Source organism: Nothobranchius furzeri, chromosome 11 (assembly GCF_043380555.1).
Source record: "Nothobranchius furzeri strain GRZ-AD chromosome 11, NfurGRZ-RIMD1, whole genome shotgun sequence".
NCBI lineage: Eukaryota > Metazoa > Chordata > Actinopteri > Cyprinodontiformes > Nothobranchiidae > Nothobranchius > Nothobranchius furzeri.
Window position 1 is genome coordinate 4,492,374 of NC_091751.1, and position 19,430 is coordinate 4,511,803.

Consider the following 19,430-nt stretch of genomic DNA (forward strand, 5'->3'; position numbering starts at 1 on the left):
ACTGAAAAGATTAGCTGTGTCAGACAACAGGGTTTTATTTCTTCAACTAAACTGTGAAACTGGAAACCAGTCCTACTCAATCTAGTAGCAGTAAACTTCTGAAACTTCTCAGGTTTTTAGAAGATGCATCAGTCTATCTATACCACAGCTGCTGTGCATGATGGGAATGCAACAGTTCTTACAGGATCCTTTTGAACATCAGTTCTTTCTTTTCTGACTTCATTCAGCTTCCCTCATCCCACCTAGCAAAGAAAACTGCAATGACATGATTGAATTTTCTGGAGCAGAGTGGGAACATCCCCGGCAGTCAAAGCAGGTTTTACAATATAGTTGTCCTGATATTCCACCCAAAATTGGTAATGTCGTCTGTTGACATATTTCCCAGAATTAGATAAGTGGCAAGACCAATTTTAACCAGCCCAGTCATTCTCCTGACCTGGCTGTACTCCTTTAGCTTCAGTTCAGTGACGTGCGGTCAGAGGAGACAGTGCCTTCCTGTGTGCTTATTTATTTCTCGCGCTTTCATTGTGCGCGCGCGTGTGTGTTTTTGGGCGTGCATCTGTCTATACAGAAGCAGGTATTTGGGGCTGCCAGCGGAGGCTTACATTTGTGCTTTGTCATAAAGTAGTCCCAAGTCTTAAATGGCACCTGTGATTCCTTTATGTTACTAATTATTTTCACTTGCAGTCAGTCTGATCATTTAGGTCACCAAGCAGATTTACTTAGTGATTTTAAGGACTTTTTTACTCACAATGCTAGTTGGATGCATTCACTTACTGTGTTGTACGCTAAGCTAAAGCTAGCTGGCTCAGGAGAATGACTGGGCTGGTTAACAATTGTTTTTTTCCACTCATCTCACTCTGGGAAAAATGTCAACAGACAAAATTACACTTTTGGGTGAAATATCCCTTTGTTATTAAGGTTACCATTGAATTGCTTTCCTGGCTATTTTGAGGGGTGGTTGTGGATAAAAGGTATGAACAATAATAAAAGAATAAAAGGTATGAACACTTGTTGTCTCAGCTTCCTGGATGGGAGAACCCATGAGCTAGGCTGGCACAGCCTAACCAACATGTATTGCTGCTTATTTACAATGACTCCAATCCTTTAAATTTTTAAGTTCTTTATGCAATCATCGTTTTAAAAAACCATACTTTTCAGTACATAATAACTGTGATTTTTAATTTTCTTCTTAAAGAGCAAGTCACCCCCTTGGAGAGTTTAGCTGTCTGGTTATAGGAAAGGCTCTGAGAAGAGACAGAGAATTATTCAGACCACAATACACTTTTAATGAAGTTGGGGGCTGTGATCGTGGTGCAGAAAATTTCTTCCATGCATTCGGAAGAGATTTTCATTCTTATATGTTCAAAGATTTCAACACTTGAACAGTTTCAGCGTCAATACTGAGACGAGATCATTTACAACCTCGTTATCACCAACAGATAAGCTCCAGTGTTGGGTGTTACTTAAGGAAACTTGGCTTTGGTTAAATGAGATTGAAAAACCATTCATGTCATTAACCAGTACTCACTGTCTTTGCTGGTGGAGCTCCTGTGACAGAAGTCTGCATCACCGTAAAGGTTGTTAAATAAACGACCAATAGTTGCAGGTCTGACTAATAACATTAGAAATTCTGGGAAAAATAAAAATTAATTACAGATCAAAACCAGTATGGACCAGTTATGTACGGTTAAAGCAGGATTAACCTGACTGACTCTTCCTGGATCATTTATTTAAACTGAGTGAGTAGGAAGTCTTTAACAGTGCAGCTGGATCTGCTGCAGAAGGATCCAGACGTGGATGGAGGGCTGGAGCAGACCCGTGGTTGGACTTTTCTGGCAAGAGGAACATCATACAGGACAGTCTGCAGAGAGAGCTTTGGGACGCTTCCTCTCACTGTCCACTCCATCGTCCATCTACAGGGCCTGCTGGGCTGGCTCAGACGACGACAACTGTTACATCTGTAAGATGTATTCAGAAATATGAGAGGAGATGGTTTATGGATCCACTGGTATAACAATTGTGACTCTTCAGCAAATAAAACTACATTGTTGTTTTTAACAGAGGTTCCTACATAAATGACTTGCCTGTTAACAGTAGTGGTGGTTTACTGGTACCTCCTCTAGGACAGAGCACCACTGACCTCCTCCACACACATCTTCCTCACGCTCATCCTCCAGACCCACAACTTCACCAGCACAGAGGCAGATGTGCAGCACAGTGCATGCTGACCTGTAATAGATTAAAAAAAGAGGTTTTTTATAGAAAAATGTAAAACAAAACAACCTGCAGTACACTGGTTCTGTTCAGTTTAAAGAGAAGCAGCAGGGAAAACTATAGAGAATTTACATTTTTAAGACAGATCTAACTATTATTAGGCTTAAGTTGAATAAACAAATTGACATGGTCTGGGGAAGGAGCTTAACCCAGGACATACAGAATCAACACACTCACAGGTAATAAAGATCAAAAAAAGGTATTTATTAATAGACAGGAACAAAAAGCGCACTGGAGCTTCCAGTGAATGGAGTAAAGTCCGTACTCAGCATCTGAGGAGGGGAGAGCAAAATAAGGTGAGTCCTGAGAAGTAAGTCTTAACTGAGGAGGTGCAGAGATAAGGCTTACTGGGCAAAGGAGATGAGGAGAAATAGGGAGGGGCAGGTCGAGAGTTGGGGTGAGTCGAGGTGTGTAAATCCAGGAGAGGGAGCGTGTGGGAAAATGAACACATTCAGGAACAGCCAGCTGAGAATGGAGAGGTGAAATTCACATCAACAGAAAATCATATAACCTTACAGTAAATATGAAACCAACTTTGGTATACTCTTACAGCAAGTGCAATCACTGGATGAAGAAATGGAGAGTATTGAAACAAGCTCAGATCAGATTCAGCAGGTGAGGGTTCAGGAAGCAAACATATGCAAGTTTTATCCATCTGCAGGGCTTTGCATTGGTTCAACTTGTACAAAAATGTGGAAGGAAAACAGATTTGATAAAAACAACAACAGATAGATGTACAACACTACAATTACTACTAAAATACAAACAGAAAAGTAAGTTGTGTATATAACATAATGGCAATAGTAGACCAGCTGGAGAACAGTGTAGAATCAAAACATTTCTGAGAACTATGTATGGAAACTAATGACAACTGAATAATTACATTATAGGTCGAGCCATCAGCTACTGATCTCGGGAAGCAGGATAACCCTCCACATGCAAACCAGGAGATCCATACAGCTGAGGGTCCAGGTTCCCCATACCAACCAGCAGCACAGCTCATTGAGCCACAAACTCTGCCGAACCGCACACTTCACTTCCAGGAGAGCTGGTTCAAAATCTTCCCCTGGCTCCATTACAGTCCTGAAGTTAAAGGACTTTTGTGCTTCTACTGCACAACTGCTTTTAAAAAGAACATTTAAACAGTGGGAAAAAAAACTGAACATACCTTTATTTCTCTGGGGTTCAGAAACTGGAAGAAGGCTAGGGAGTCATTTGACAGGCACGCTAGTAGTAGGGCACACACACACACACACACACACACACACACACACACACACACACACACACACACACACACACACACACACACACACACAGGTCAGTCAGAATGCAACTGTTCTCAGTGTGTTCACAATGTGTATTTGTGTGCATTCAAACTTAATGGTTGTTTCCCTTTTCATTTTTGTTCTGTTAATAAAATAGTTAACTGATCCATCTTTGACTAAAGAATCCTTCATATTATTTTAAGCTTCAAAAGACTCATCAAGGCATCCAAACAAAATAAAGAGAGAACGGCTAATGTAACGGATCACCTTCTGACCTGTTCAGTAGATGTGGTCTGGACAATTTGTGTCATCACTCTTGTGCTCCACATTCACCAAAGAGCAGATTATGGCACCAGATTGTTCTTCAACTTGCTTTTATTGGCAGCAATCTGGTCCAACAGAACACACACAATTTCCATCAATATGTGTTACCCAGCCTCACACAGGGGTCTCCACCAACTTACATGTTACTGTGCTGCGTGATTGTATAGTGGTTATTATTACTATTCAAGGTTTTTTTTTTCACATTTTACATAAAAAACAGATTATAGTGGATGACCAAAAGTTGCTAATAACACTTGTAACACAAATACATTTTTCTACTGTAACATTCATACATGAGCCTACCTGGTATAAAAGAACACACAATTTCCATCACTAGCCACGTTTAAATGGGCACAAGTAAATGGACTGAACACCCAGTCAGATCAAAAATTCTGCACATTACACTTTTCATTTCGTTTCATGGCATTTGTTTACCATCTTTTCCAGGAAATACAATTCTCTGCGCATGCTCAACCTATTTATTCGGATGGAATGCTTGGTGCATAAATTAGTGTCCATTACAGATATTTGGGATTTCCGAACAGCCAAGATTTTCATCGGATAGAGGAGATTTTGCGCATGTAAACGTGGCTAATGTGTATTATCCTGCATCACACTCTGTTCAGGTTAAGACAGCGAAGTAACGTAACACTCACTCACGAGAAGTTAGCTTCTATTAGCAACACGCTAATCGAAGCATTATCACACATATAACTTGCTTTTCTTTTTAAAGCTACAGCTAAACTTCTCACAGAACACTCTCAAGAGCCCTCACATGTCAGAAACAAGTCACAAAAGCTACTTAACTCAACTTAAAATCGACTTTTTAACAACATATAATTCTGCTCACGTGTACTCACCTCCACCAGCTACATGCTAACAGCTGGGGTGGCTGTACACACGCCTGAAGGACCCCTGCATTAATTACATTAATATATCGCCTTCTTTTGGTGTTAAATAAAATATAACATTGCTTACCTCTTGGAGCTAAAGAAGAATAAGGGATTCTTGAGCAGTGTGGGTGACGTGGTCTCCTGCTTATCACAGCTGCAGACGGCTGGGTGGCAGGGTACTCAGCATAACGCAGGGCACTTTTTCAGAAATATTACAAAAATAATCTAAATTGATTACGGTTTTATTTTTATTTAAAGCTCAAGTATAAATAATTAGATGCCAGTTGCAACATTTAAAAATCTGCTGGGAACAGACGTAGGTATACGATCTGAGCTGGTAAAAAAAAAAAAAACTCATCAGCAGGCTTTTTTGAAAGTGGGGGGGACACAGCGGCCAATCACAAATTTTGCCGGGGACATGTCCCCGGCGTCCCCGGTTAAAATGACGCCTACGCCCAAACGTATGTTCGGCTTCTCCATTTTTACATTAACAGTCCGAGCGAAGTGAGGGGCGGCCTCATGTAAAACCGAAACCAGACCTGGATGTAACGTGGTCTGTCGTTCAAGAAACTGATTGATTTATTTTGAAATTTCCGAATCTGCCTTACTGATTGGAGGTTAGTGCTTTGTGTTTTGTATAAACTTCAATCTAATTGGGAGGTTTTTTTCCACGTGATGTCTTCCATCCCGCCGATTGGCTCACAGTTTGGATATATGTCTCGATTGAACTGCATCTAACGTCTTTTTTAGCAAGACTTCTCTGACTGCGCACGTACGTTTGTTTGGATCTTTACCTGTTGCGTTTCTTGTTCTCTGTCATTTGTTTTAGTGTGTTTGTTTATTTTTAAGCATTTTTAGTTGTTTTCATCGTGTTCACTTCTTGTCATGGTGAGTAATGAATGCTTTGATAAATAACTTCTTGTCATGGTGAGTAATGAATGCTTTGATAAATAATTTCTTGTGCAGATCTTTAAGCAAGCAGTTTTATTATTCCTATGATTTAATTTGGAACCGAGTAAAGCTAACTGGTTGGATGGTGTGGATTCAAGTTACACAGAGAGTGAAAGTGTTTGCACAGTGCGCTAAGCTGCCTATCTTTTTTGTTGAGAGATCAGCAGTGTTTGGATCCACAAAGTGTGACTACTTTGATAGTGGAAACTGTGTTTATGGCTTATTTTTGTGCATTTAAAGTTCAACCGCCATTGATAGTTGTTAAAAGTTGTTAAACCTGTGCATATGAAACAAAAAATAACGCTTTTTGTTATCGATTTATTGTGAAATAACGGAAGGTGTGCTTGCTCCTTTTCCTGTTGAGCGGTTGTGATTTCTGTCCATTGACTGCGTAAGTGCTCCGTGTGTCTCCGCACTGACGCAGAAGAATGTAACGGTTTCAATATTGATTGCTGAAGTATGTTACAAAGTTGTAGACATATTCGTTTTGTGGGTCATTTTTGTCACGTTTTATTTAATAGTCAATACTTGAACATTTTTCTGCATAGCAATAAAGACGTAAATGCTACATGTGCGTTTGAGAAGCAATGGCCCATCCGCCATTTTGGGTGGGTGTTTCAGTCTTCAAATGCAAGGGAACTTGTCCGTCTAACGAATGCAATGTGTTGAATGGCTTCCCATTAAACATGGCGCTGTTTCCGTCATTTTGGGTGGGTTTTTTAACTTCAATGATGTGAGTGGGAACCCATCTAAGATGGCGGTCAGCTGCTACGTCATTTCTTCCTTCAGTCGTGTAGATCAGGGATTCCCAAAGTGTGGTGCGTGCGCGAGCTGCCGCTAGGGGGTGCACGAGGTGAAAAGTGTAATGGCTGCAGAGCTCAGAGAATTCTGTCAAAAGTCACCATTAGCGTAGCCAGAAACTCATTTGTGGGTGGTAGGGATCATGATAAAGATCTATTGGAGATCTAACCCAACTTTTGGACTGCTCTGCCAGTCACTGTGGCTCAAGCTGAGAGGAGCTTTTCAAAACTTGATCAAGTCATACCTGAGGTCACCTATGTTTCAGGGGTGGCTGACTAACCTGGCTCTGATTAGTATCAATCACTCAGTAGGGGAGCAGATTTCATATGATGACATTATTGATGACTTTGCATCAAGGTTAGGTTTTAATTTTAGTTTGTGTTTTCTGTTCTAAGTGCAATGCTGTAGTGATTATCTTTAGTTTGTTATGTGTGAAATAATTTTGCTATTTAGTAGGGCTGCACGATATTAGGGAAACCTGCGATATTCGATAACAGTGCTTAATTTTGCAATACCGATATTACGATAAATGAACAAATACTAAAGTATGCAGTGTTGATGTCGTCTGGTGTGTGACGTCTGCTCTGGGTTCAAAGCAAACAAAAACTAATGCATGAATTCCATTACAGCATACCATTTTTATTGAAAAAATATGCAGCTGCACCTGCTACTGTATTAGCAGCAAAACAACAAACTGCATGCAGGCAGTTTCTCAGTGACTTTAAAACATCACCTCCACCATAAAACTTTTTCTGATGCTCCAAATACAGGAAAACATCCCTTACCAGGGTTTTTGAATAAATAAAAAAAAAAACAGAAAATAAGTTTAAATGTTAAATAATAGTTAACATCACTTAAATGCAACAGCAAATTCTCTCATTGCTACTGAACATTTTCTCCACTTATGTGGTTATGATATAAGGCTGTTGCTGTAATTGGGAAGTGAACTGTGCTGGGTCAAACTAGGAGAATATTAAGATTTTCTGAGGGAAAGAGAAAAACAATTGTCTACCTTTCAGAAGAGGAACTGGCAAAAAACTACATGGAAAATATGTGAAAACGTTTGTTTTTAACCCCAAATTGAACAAGTTTACCTAGATCTCAAAAAGCAGCTCAGATGATGAAACTGCAACTATGATTCTGATAACAAGCTAACAAATTGAACTAGCTCCTCTAAGATAACCGGCTAGCAGAGCTTCTGACTGACAGTGTATGTGCAGCAGCAAATCAACTATCCTGATTAACAAGGTTATAAAAGATCATAAATGAAAAATCACTTTGATGTGTGGGGTAACTTTTCCAGGCCCTCTTTAGCAGGGTGGGACTGGGAGGAGAGTGCTGTAGCCTTTTAGCTGGAAGCTAACTGGAGCCTGGGGCTAACGGTGGGTTGGTTCACAGGCACGTGTCGGAGTCAACCCCGTTATTATCAGCTGCTTAATGACACCGAGCGGACTCACGTTCACGTTTGAAAGCAACACTGATTCCAGAAACCTCAGCACAAAGTGAGTTCGTTAATCTGAGCCAGCATGACGAACAAGGGAAGCGAGCGGCAGTGGAAAGCGGGGGGCAGAGCAGAGATAGTGGAATTTTGGGGTAAGGGTCTACGTAGGGGGCGGGCGTATTACGTGAACGGACCCGTCTGATTGGCTGCATATCAGAAGGGCTACATTTGATTGGTCAAATAATACTTCCGCTTAAAAAACAGAGTTGGTTTACAAAAAGTTGATGTATGACACGGATACCTGTTCTGTTTTCTTGTGAAAATAGATAAAATTAAACTTGATTAACACCAGAGGCAGGCGCACTGCGCCATTATCTCTGTCACTATAAATGAGGGAAAAATAAAATGATCGGATCCTTTTCTGACCTTCCCCACCTACAAAGTTTAATTACAACAATCAAATGTGACAGAGCCTGGATTTGTATTCTGAAGTCTAAACATGTTTTAAAAAGAAACGTATGACAAAAGTGGCACCTGCTCAGTAAAACCACCAACAGAGTGGAAAATATCAAAATATTGTAGGCAGAGACGGGCTACAGCTTCTGGATCCACTTTATATAAATCGTTTTATTGATTATCATCTTATGAAAGAGAGCTTTGACGTACACGAGCGACTGGTACCGGCTGTTGTCACCTGTTGTGAGCAGCGCTCTGCTGTCTGACGGTTTTGTGTTCTGGGGCAGCGGCTGGATCTCTGGGACTTGGAGCTCTCCTAGTCTCCTACACATCTTTGGGGGCAGATCTGTGGCCCCTCACGCTCTCTATTGGATGCTTTTATAGAGAAATCTTACATAAACAAGCGCGTGTACACACACAAGTGCTCACACGGTGCTCTCATAAGTATGGGGTTGGGCACGTTCCACACATGTCTTAACGCTGTCGTTGCCACTAAATGCACTATGATTAATTATTATCGTGTGATTGTATTTCTTCAAGTTGACACAGTGATAGCTTGCTCCTGTTGTGTTTTTGTGTGTCCCATTTTTTCTCTCTCTTTCTGCAGGCCTAGAAGCAGACTCTTGTTCATTATTGTTTATTTTTGTGGACCCACCCCCACCCCCTTTTCTCCCCCCACATTTTGTCTTTGTCTTTATCTTTCACCTCTGATTCCGTGTCTGGTCGGAATGACAAATTATTCAAAAGCAATAAAGTTTAAAGTATCAGACGTGACATTAGCTTTGATGCTCCACCTGAGAGTAAATCTGTAAGGCTTTTCACCAACATTCTGACATCAATTCTGTTTGCTTCTGAAAATATATGTATCTACCTTATAAGCTTCTTTTATATTTACCTTATAAGCTTCTTTTATATATTTACCTTTTAAGCTCATTTGTATTACTCTATGATATGTACACTTGCTCAGATACTCAAGGCCTCTACACAAAGATTTACAGCAGCATGTTCTGTTCTGCAACCTTGAAGGGAGTGAGCACGTTCCAGCTCCTCTCACTTTTCTCTCGGCACCGGTGAAATGTATCATCATGTATCAGGACGCTCCTAGTAATCTCAAGGATGCATGTTCTCGTGATGAATTAACTGTCCACTAACAAGGCTGTTATTTTCACTTGTCATGATCATTGACGTATGTACATGGCCAACTGCGTATGTAACATTCCTGTAATCTTCAATAAAAATCTGCCGTTTTCAGCAGAACGGCGAGAGTCTGTCCGAAGCAACTGACAGGAGCAGATCGCGGGACCTGCTGTATGTTGCGAAGGCTCTCCCCCTCTCGAGCGGTGAAACAGTGGCTGGACTTCTGATCATTTGACTCCACATTCTGCCAACTCAAAAGGTGTTTAACTCCATCTTCTCCGTACCTGTGCTTGGTCCAACAGAAGAAAGACCAACAAATTTGGCGTCACGAACAGGATTTTTTCTTTTTGAAGAAAAAGGAGTTTTTGGAGGACAATTTGACCAACCGACCCAGTGAACGATCTTGGCACAGAACACCGCGGTGGAAAACAAGGTGAGCAGAACCTTATTTTCTAAAATCTGCTCATTGGATTTATCCAAAGCCTTTGTGTCCAGAATCATAGTAGCTGTGGTCCTAAAATAATCGTTGGAGAAGAAAGTGGAGACAAGTGCAGAAATAAGAGATTTTTGTAATGGTTTAATGGTAAAATAAGATAAGGATTTTTACAATGGTTTAATGATAAATGAGATAAGGAAGTAGTACAGAAAAAGGGGTTGGAGGCCCAGGGTTATTTAAGAAGCCCTAAATTCCATAGGGGTTGGAGGCCCAGAGCATTAATAAGCTCTAAATTCCATTTAAAGAAGGGTTGGAGGCCCAGGGTTATTTAAGAAGCCCTAAATTCCATAGGGGTTGGAGGCCCAGAGCATTAATAAGCTCTAAATTCCATTTAAAGAAGGGTTGGAGGCCCAGGGTTATTAGAGAAGCCCTAAATTCCATTTTCCAGGTCGTGGCTGACCACACTATTTGCTGACGAGTGAATAGAAAATATAACGAGGTTATATTAAGCTAGGGTAGGGCCTTAGGGGTGGGAACCCTAAAATACTGCAGGTCAGGGACCTGGTTCGGGTAAAGGCCCTGGGAGGCTAAAGAGAGCTCCCTAAATTTTAAAGCACAGGTCAAGGACCTGGTTCGGGTTAAGGCCCTGGGAGGCTAAAGAGAGCTCCCTAAATTTTAAAGTACAGGTCGAGGACCTGGTTTGGGTTAAGGGCCTGGGAGGCTAGAGAGAGAGCTCCCTAAATTCTAAAGGTCAAGGACCTTTTGTATGAAATGAGAAAAATGTTCTAATGTACAAGGTCTGGGACCTTTTATGAGACGAGAAAAGTTGGGTTTGGGGCCCTAGGAGGTAAAAAGAGATCTCCTAAAATTCTAACAAAATTTTTGGACCTTTAAAGGTACCAAGTAACTGATAAAAGTACAAAAAGCACAGCTGTAGACAAGCTTCACTGTGTGTGTAAGCTGAGTTCAGCCTGTGTGTGTGAGGCGCAGCAAGAGGCTGCTTATGGCTCTGGATTGAAAGTGCAGCACTAGGAGAGTGCAGAATGCAGAGCCGAGTTCTGGGAGCTCCGTGTGTGTGTGTACAGCGCTGGATGTGTGTGTGAAGGCCTGATGCGGTACCAGAAAATAAATAAATAAGATAAATAAGAGCTTTAAAAAGTTGCAACTCGTATATGTAAATTACACTGCAGTGCTAAAATTAATGTTTGGAGCTATGCAAAATTCAAATTCTGCAACCCTGTTCTGATCAGTCTTTGAACAGAACACCATAAGTTAATAAATAAAAGGTTATTAAAGTAACATATGTATATGTATGTATGTATATGTGTGTACATATATATACATATGTAGTGTACAAGCGTGATAATCATTTGTGTGCGGAGCAGCATGTGAGGGACCCCGATCTGGGGGTTAAGTGGCCGGGAGATGAAAAAAAAAAAAAAAAAAAAACCCAATAAGAAACGCAAGTAAGGTTGTATATGACAGCTTTATTTTAGAAATATATGGATATACATATACATAAAGTCAGATAGCTGCTAAACAGTAAAATCAGAACAGATCTGCAGAAAATAAATATATAAACTGTTTCTCAGAGCGCTCTCAAAAAATTGCAATTGGATTTGCTCTAATGTTACATAAGGCCTGCTTAAAAGCATAGTAAGCATTAAATTCTGAAAATAACCAGTGCAGTGTTAAATAAATTCTGTGCTTAAAATATTATATATATATAGAGAGAGAGAGAATAAATAAGTGACGGACTGACTTACTTTAAAAAAAAAAAAAAGACTGTGACAAACAAAGAATGTCGTCTGTGCCGTTGTGTGAATGAGTGGATGTGTGTCTTCTTGCATGAGAAGTAAATGCTGTTTTCACTGGATCTTCTCCTGAATGACGCAGTTTTTAATAGAGGGAGCAGCTGCTTGAGAAACAGGGTGCGGTCCATGTTTTTGCTAGACGGTTATTTAGTTCAAGAGACTGTGGAAACAATAGAAAAAGAATTTATCGTTAGTGTGATGACAAGAAAATCCTTTAAAATACAAAAGTTGTATGGTTGTGGTTATAAAGGAAGTATTTTGTCTGATTATGGGCCGTGAAGTCAGCTGGACTCTCACTCTCTGTTTTTCTGTGTAACATGCAGTTTTAAGCAATTTGTGACTTTAGAAAGGATATTTTTCGGTGTTTTGGACGTACCTTAAGGCTTCTGGTTAGGGTATTCAGGAGATCCTTCCTCTCGGACAGATCTAGTGAGAATGACTGGAGTTTCAGCCTGGGGACCTGACTCCACCCACTTTTACACACAAGAATCCCTTAGTCTAAAAATAGCACAGGGTGCTGCGAAAAGCAGCTCTGAACTTCTCAGGATCATCTTTATGAAAACCATAAAATTAACAAATAATCAGTCAAGAAATAAAATATTTGTTAAATCTTGCTATAAAACAAAATCCAATAATTATCTTGCCTCAACTTTAAGAACCATTAACGTTAATGGCTGGATTTTGAGACGCTGAATAATAAAAAAAAAAAACAGATAAACTAAGTATTATTTCCTGTAACCCGGCTAGAAACTGTACCAGGCTGTTTTGAGTTAAAAACTGGTAGTTATTTTCCCAAAATAAAATAGATAAATAAAAAATGAAAGGAGGGATCTTGCATTTGGGATAGATTGTGCCTAATGTTTAAAACCTGTGTAGAACTGATTTGATGATTCAGAACAAATTGTGCATAGGAAGTAGTTCAGATTTACCTTTGAGTCAATAAAGTCGACTAATTATTAGAAACCATCGTTGATTTTGATTTGTAAAAGAGAAAGTTCTGTCATTTCAACCCAATCAACATATTTAAGGAAAACGTTTGCTGTGCATTGTGGCGGGCATGAACTTTACTGGGTGGGCCTGTCACAACCAGCTGCAAAGAATGTTTGGCTCTGACTTCTATACAAAGAGAACCTGGAAGCCCTCACCAAAAGCTGTGACTTATAACATCAAGACGGGGAGCACTACAAGATGGACAAAGAGGCAGAAACTTATTTGCCCTGCTGCTGATGAAACAAAGTACAAAAGGGGGAGCATGTGTGCTAACATGTGAACTTTAATCAATGACGGTGGTCATCCTGGACTTACAAAGAGAGGCTCAAAAGAGACTGTTTCCTATGGTTACACCCAGTAAAAGAGTGCTTGCTGCAGTCAGGTAATGAACAAGGCTTTTTGGCAACAACCAGTTGAATTGATGAAATGTCAGAACTGTGGAAAATTTACTAAACTACTGTAGAACATAGTTAACTGAGAAAGTTAGCCTAAAAAAAAAAGATAATAATAATATCAATAAATAAATAAATAAATAAATAATAGGATTAGTAACCTGGATTTCAGCCCAACTCACCATTGGACGTCAATATAATCTTTATTGTCTTAGGATTCTCAGCTGCAGCGGACATGCAGTAAAGCCTTATTTTCTTTTCAAAACGGAATACATCAGCGTTATCACTTATTTTCATTGGTTAAGGAAACGGTGTCTATTTATAAGTCTAGGAGAATGCTTTAGGCTTCAACAGTTTTCTCCTTCGAGCAAACATGCGCAAATTTCCGGACAGTTTATAGTAACGTTCCATCCCATTCCATTCATTGCATAAAAATAAACATTAAATGAATAATTTGGCATTCAGCTGACTAAATGATTCATGGAACATCTCATCCGAGACAACAGTGTTGTTTCAGCTCCGTTGAGTTTCCCAACAGATCTAGCCAAACCTAGCTGATCCTATATTTTTCTATCAGCTGTAAGTTCTAACGTAGAAAATAATGTTACAAAAATATTGAATAATGGTACCCCTCATTCGATAAAAATTAAGTTCACATTTTTATCTTGTGAAATCTTTAACATAATATTTTTAATTGGCCTTTTTGACGACAATTGGCTAAAAAGTCTTTAAGATTATCATCACAGGATGGCATGATAAATAAGTAAATAACATAAATAAATAAATAGACAAAAATAAGAGAGAAAAAGCAAAATTAATTAAATGAAACGTAATAGTAATAAAACGTTAAATTGATCTAAAATCTGTCATTCAGTGCCACTGGAAAAAGGAAGAGGATAGGGGAGTATTTCTTAGCACAAATCACGTTATTGATTTAGCAATGCAGCTTAATTTCAGATGCTTTAAGGATGATACTAACTTGTGTTATAGATGGAGGAGTAGCACAGAAACACACTTCTAGATGAGGAGATAAGGAAAAAACTGCTGATTACCAATACTATGCACAAACAAACCTGTAACTGCAGTTTCGTTATTTATGAATTAACCTTAAGTAGTGAATTAATTCTTAGGATTTCTTGTGCGAGTAGTGTTCTTAAAAAAGAAAGAAAGAAAGAAAGAAAGAAGGTAAGAAAGACAGGTAGTTTAGGTAAGGGACAACCTGAAACTATTTGGTTGAATTGATAGTAAAAGTGGTTGTCCTAATTTCTAATTGGAGAGATCACACCGCAACATGAGTTTAGAACGGCAGTTATGGGAAGTTTTGTTGGATTAATTTGATTACACGCTTTAGGTCTTATTTTTTTCTTTCTCTTTCCTGTGACTTCTCTTTCAGGTGACCATGATGGCGCAGAAAACCCTGCGGTTTCCAGCAGTCCTGTGGTCAGTGGCGATATTGAAGGAGGCTCGGTGGTTGATGAGTTCACCTCTCTCACGGGCACGGGATGGCCACCCGGCCCGCGAGCAGTAGGTGCGTGCAGTGATGCCCTGCTCAGGGCCCCGCCTGACAAAGGGGGGGGGGGGTGCTGAGTGGCACTGAGTTTTCCGTTGCGGACTTCAGGCTGTTCGGGGGAACCCCTCCTCCGAGCGGGCGGGTCATTGCAGAAATAGACACTGACCTTCCACCACTTCAGCTGACAACTTTGACCTCCAACCCGGAGATAGGTGTGGCACCTTCTACGGGGCAGAACTTTAGTCAGTCTGTAAATACTCTGGTTAAACCGGGTTTTTCTGTTCCTGTGTGGGAACCTCCATCATTCTTGGGAATAAAGTATTCTTGGCTTCAGTTTTCAGGACAGGCCATTTTCCTAAAGCTAGCGACATGTCTGTATCTGATTCTTCACATGGCTAGGTTTGCTTTGACACCCGTGACACAACCATCCTTGGATCACTCCTTTTCAGAACCTCCAAGTCCAACACCTCCAGATCATTGGACACCTGCACACCTGCTCTTTCAGCACGATCCTGGTGACAATGTGCATCTTCTTGGTAATAGGGCTTTTAAGAGCTTAAGAACTGTGGTTTGTTATGCTTCTCCTGTCTTACAGACACGGCACAAGTTTGAGAAACAAAAGGGGGGTGGGGAGCCTCCTCCTGCTTTGCGAGCATCATTTTCGCATCTCCAGTTCACTCCAATTTCTGATCACAACAAAGTCGCCTCCGTTAAGCTGCAACACAACTTTGAGCAGGTAAAATCAGGTTCTGATCTAACAGCTAAACCATCAGCTTCGCTTCAGTTCCAAAAGGGACCCGCAGGTAAATTCAATCAAGTTTCCCTGTGGGTTCGTAACACCAGATATAAACCGCATGATGACCAAATCTATTATGACACGGCTCCCACAGATAAATTCAAACTCGTTTCTCTGTGGGTTCGCAACACCAGATTCAAACCGCTTACTGACCAAATCGATTCTGACCGGATTCTTTTCCACTAGCAGGTGGAGCGTTACAAATTCAATCTTTGTTGGATGAATTTTTAACAAATGTGATATCCTTTGAGTTTTTTTTCCAGGTTACCTGCCTCCAGCCAGGGTCCTGTTACTAACTCACATTTTTTAGGGATTACTAACCTACTGATTTACATTTTTAGAACTGATTTACACCTCTATCTTTTATTAGTGCTTTGTGTAATGTGATTATTTTTTATTACAAATTTTAACTTGTTAAAAATTTCCTTTAAGGGCTACAAGCCAATTTGCCCTTCATTTTCATGTTTTTTTTAATATAAGCCTTTAATAAGTGCAACCTGCTGATTTTCACATATCAGTTAGGATTTTATTTCTTTTATTTGTGTTTTCTCTGCATCATGTTTTCACATGACATGTAGAACAGGGTGCAGAACATTTCTTCTTTAGATAATTCACAAAATGCCTTCACATTTTCCCAGAGGTACCCATAGATAGGTTTTTGATCATTTCTTTGATTTGCATCAAACGCGATCTATCGTATGGGCTGTCTCACTGTGTCTTCTCCTCCGAGCTCGTCCGGCCTTCGATGTCTGCTTCCATTCCATGGGGGTCTCCGCCATCAGAGGGTCGTCTTCACCTTACTCCACCTGGTTCCTGTCGCATGGGGCTTCGGTCGTGGTTCGAGAGGAGTCGAGGTCGTCACTGGACTTAGCCTGGACTACGCCCGAGGGTTACATCACCTGCCCGGCTCCGTGTGGACACACGAGCTGCTTATCCTTTGAATGTACCTTTGCATTATTGCTGATGAAAATTAACTGCTATTGAAATAGCTCTGCTTTCAAGATTTCCTAAGTGGATTACTTTACAATGATTTGCAACAGTTTTGGCCTTAATCATCTGATCAGGATATACTTCTTTCTACACGAGACCTGTGGAGACGCTTCATCGCTCCTGCCTTCATCTGGAACATGCATGTCTACCTTCATGAGTTCATCACGTTAATGAGGTCACGACGTCAGGTGGTTTTTGTTTAACCACCATGTCGTCGCGAAAGGGGGGAGATGTAACGTGAGGAAATATGGGTTTTCTGTCACAAAGGTGGTGTTGGACTCAGCTGGGTCAAAGCTGGGTCGCTGAGAACTTTCACCCACAGATTGAGACCTTTGCAGACATGAAGTCTGCAAGAGTCTGCTGGAAACCATAACATCTGAACACCTGCAGTACCAGAAGAAGGAGTTCTCATGGACAAGTAGTCATAACATAACAAGTCTTAAAACTTCCTTTCTTGATTTTAATGTTAAAGAATAATCATTATCATTTTGCTCATTATAAATGCGTTTAATCAAATTAATGATTATTATGCTTTGGGTAATTATAATGGATTAATGAATCCATACTTAATTAGATAATGTTTGAGGATGTTGTTACCGACCTTCACGCACACACTCAAACACACCCACACACAGATTCTCACAGTAAACTCCAAAACACATTTGCTGACACACACGTTAGCTTTGAGAAGAGAAAGGCTTTTGGTAAGTTTCAGTCTTATGATTTCAGTTCGTGCTTGACAACGAAAGAGAGAGGACCTGAAGAAACCGAAGGGGGGACAGAGCCGGTTGGCTCGTTTCTCCCCCCTCTCACGCTGTTCCTGCCAAGCCAGACAGGACAGCTGAATCGCAACTTCTAACGCAGACTCATACCGGGTCTTTTGATTTCTGAGTGACCTAAACTTAACAAACGCAACTACAAAACGCTTTACCATCAACGTGTACCGAGGGCAACTCTGGACCGGTTCGTGGCGCATCTTTGCCAGCCAAGGTGCCCTGGATGAAACATCATCCTAAGGTGACGTCCCGGGTCCAACAGGGAGTCCGATTTTCGGTGAGGCAGAACACGACAGATAGCGTTTTGATGCATCTTTTCCAACTAAACCTAAGTTTATTCAAACCATCACTTTTCACTCAGACACCTGTTTCTTCCTGAAGCAAAATCAGATGCACACACGCATTCGTCTCACCACAGAGAAGCTGCTCTAGCATGATGACTTTAATTATTGTACAGGTTACACACACACACACACGTGTTGGTGAGCAGCTGTGTCTGACTGTTGACGCTCCGTGTGTGTTTTTTTTCTGCAGTGAGACAAACTCCAATCCAATTTTATTTATAAAGCGCATTCACAAGGCATTACAACCAAACAAGGCGCTGTACACTAAAAATGTTAGTTAATTAAACCGGCGTTATACAAACATGTCGAACACAGATAGAATATAAAAAGGAAATACAACAAAATTCCCAAAAATAACAGCTAAAAATCAATAAGACACAGGGTGAATAAAAATTAGAAAAAACATTTTAAAAACTCACCTCACACCGTCCAAAGTTTGCTCTGTAAAGCTTCTATTAAATCCACCGTGTTGACGTATTTAACACGTTTCCTCTACGCTGCAGGAGTTAAAGTTTACATCACGGAGTAAAGGTTCGGCAGATGCGTTTGTTTATATCTGGCCGCTGCGCGCTGGGTGTGGGGGGACTCGGTGCTGCACACAGACAGCTGGTGAGATCAGCTCTGAAAAGCGTTGATCACAATTTGCAGATCACGTTTATTTTGCACAGAGATCGGCTGCGGATTCCTCTTCCGGTCGGCATTCTAGGAATTGAAATAAAAAACTTTGAACAATTCCGGGAAAAACTAACAGTTGGAACCGGTTCCAATCGATGCTCGATGTCCAACCCTACTCAAGACCCTGCTGCTTCAGTACCTATAGTGCAGCTTTGAATCTCATTCCTAAGCAGTTTCAGTCCATGGCCCCACCTACCTGCATCTAATCAATGCAACGAATCCCTCTCAATAGAGGCTAACGTCTCATCAGGGGATGGAGAGGGGGGTACCCAGAGTAGTTTCTGCTCGGTAAATAATAATAGACAGCTACAGCTTTTAAGCTTGACTCTCCCATATTCCAGTCAGAATTGACAAAGCTCCTCTGATGAGATGCACATCTTGGAGAAACCAAAGAGGTCCAGTTGCCTTCATTTGAACCCTTTGAATTACCATGACCTGGATGACTGAGAAACTTCACCAGCACTCATCCTAAAAGGAAGTGTAACGAAGACAAGACAATTCTTAGAAAAAATCTCAACATTCAGATTGTACTTACTGTTCCTTGGCAGTTTTAGTTCGTCCCTCCACATAGGCCCTTGCAGCTTCATCGACAATTGTGCTTTTTTGGTCCATGGTTAGTAGGATATCCGAGCACCCAAGCAAGCTTAAAGCTCCAGAGGCCTCCATGACTGCTTCCTGACTATCAGTCAGTGTTTCTGCATCCAAGATCTAGGTATCAAAGAGAGAATAATAAAAAGACACTCAGTTTATGAGAAAAGTAGGGCTGGACAACAATTCAATAATGATATGTATCTTTTGATAAACATGTAGTGCGATAGAAACAATGGGTCAGTAAAATTACAATAAAAAGTTTCCTTGTATGAGTCTTTTTAGCTTTAGTTCTTAAGCATTTGTTTTTATGCATTTTTATGTTGTGTAACGTTTTAATGTTTTTTAATTTCTGTGAAACACTTTGGTTAGTTTTATACTGTTGTATGGTGCTATACAAATAAAGTTGGCTTGGCTTTCCTTTTTCATTATATCTTATTGGGTAGCTCAATGCAAGAGTCATTACTTACTCCTAACCTGTCTAAAGCTACGTTCACACAGCAGGCAAAAGTGCATTAAATCCGCCTTTTTCCCCACATGCGACCCAAATCTGATTTTTTATGACAGTCTG

The 19,430-nt window shown here is 40.5% G+C and overlaps 1 long non-coding RNA gene across 1 annotated transcript; it reads right to left on the reverse strand.

The window, feature by feature from the left end:
• Positions 1 to 11,923: 11,923 nt before the first annotated feature.
• LOC129154622 (uncharacterized) lies at positions 11,924 to 14,676 on the reverse strand. The gene is made up of 2 exons (XR_008559898.2): positions 12,175 to 14,676; positions 11,924 to 11,958 (listed from the first exon to the last, which is right to left on the reverse strand). It is a non-coding gene; the product is annotated as an uncharacterized lncRNA (long non-coding RNA).
• Between the last annotated feature and the right edge of the window lie 4,754 nt (positions 14,677 to 19,430).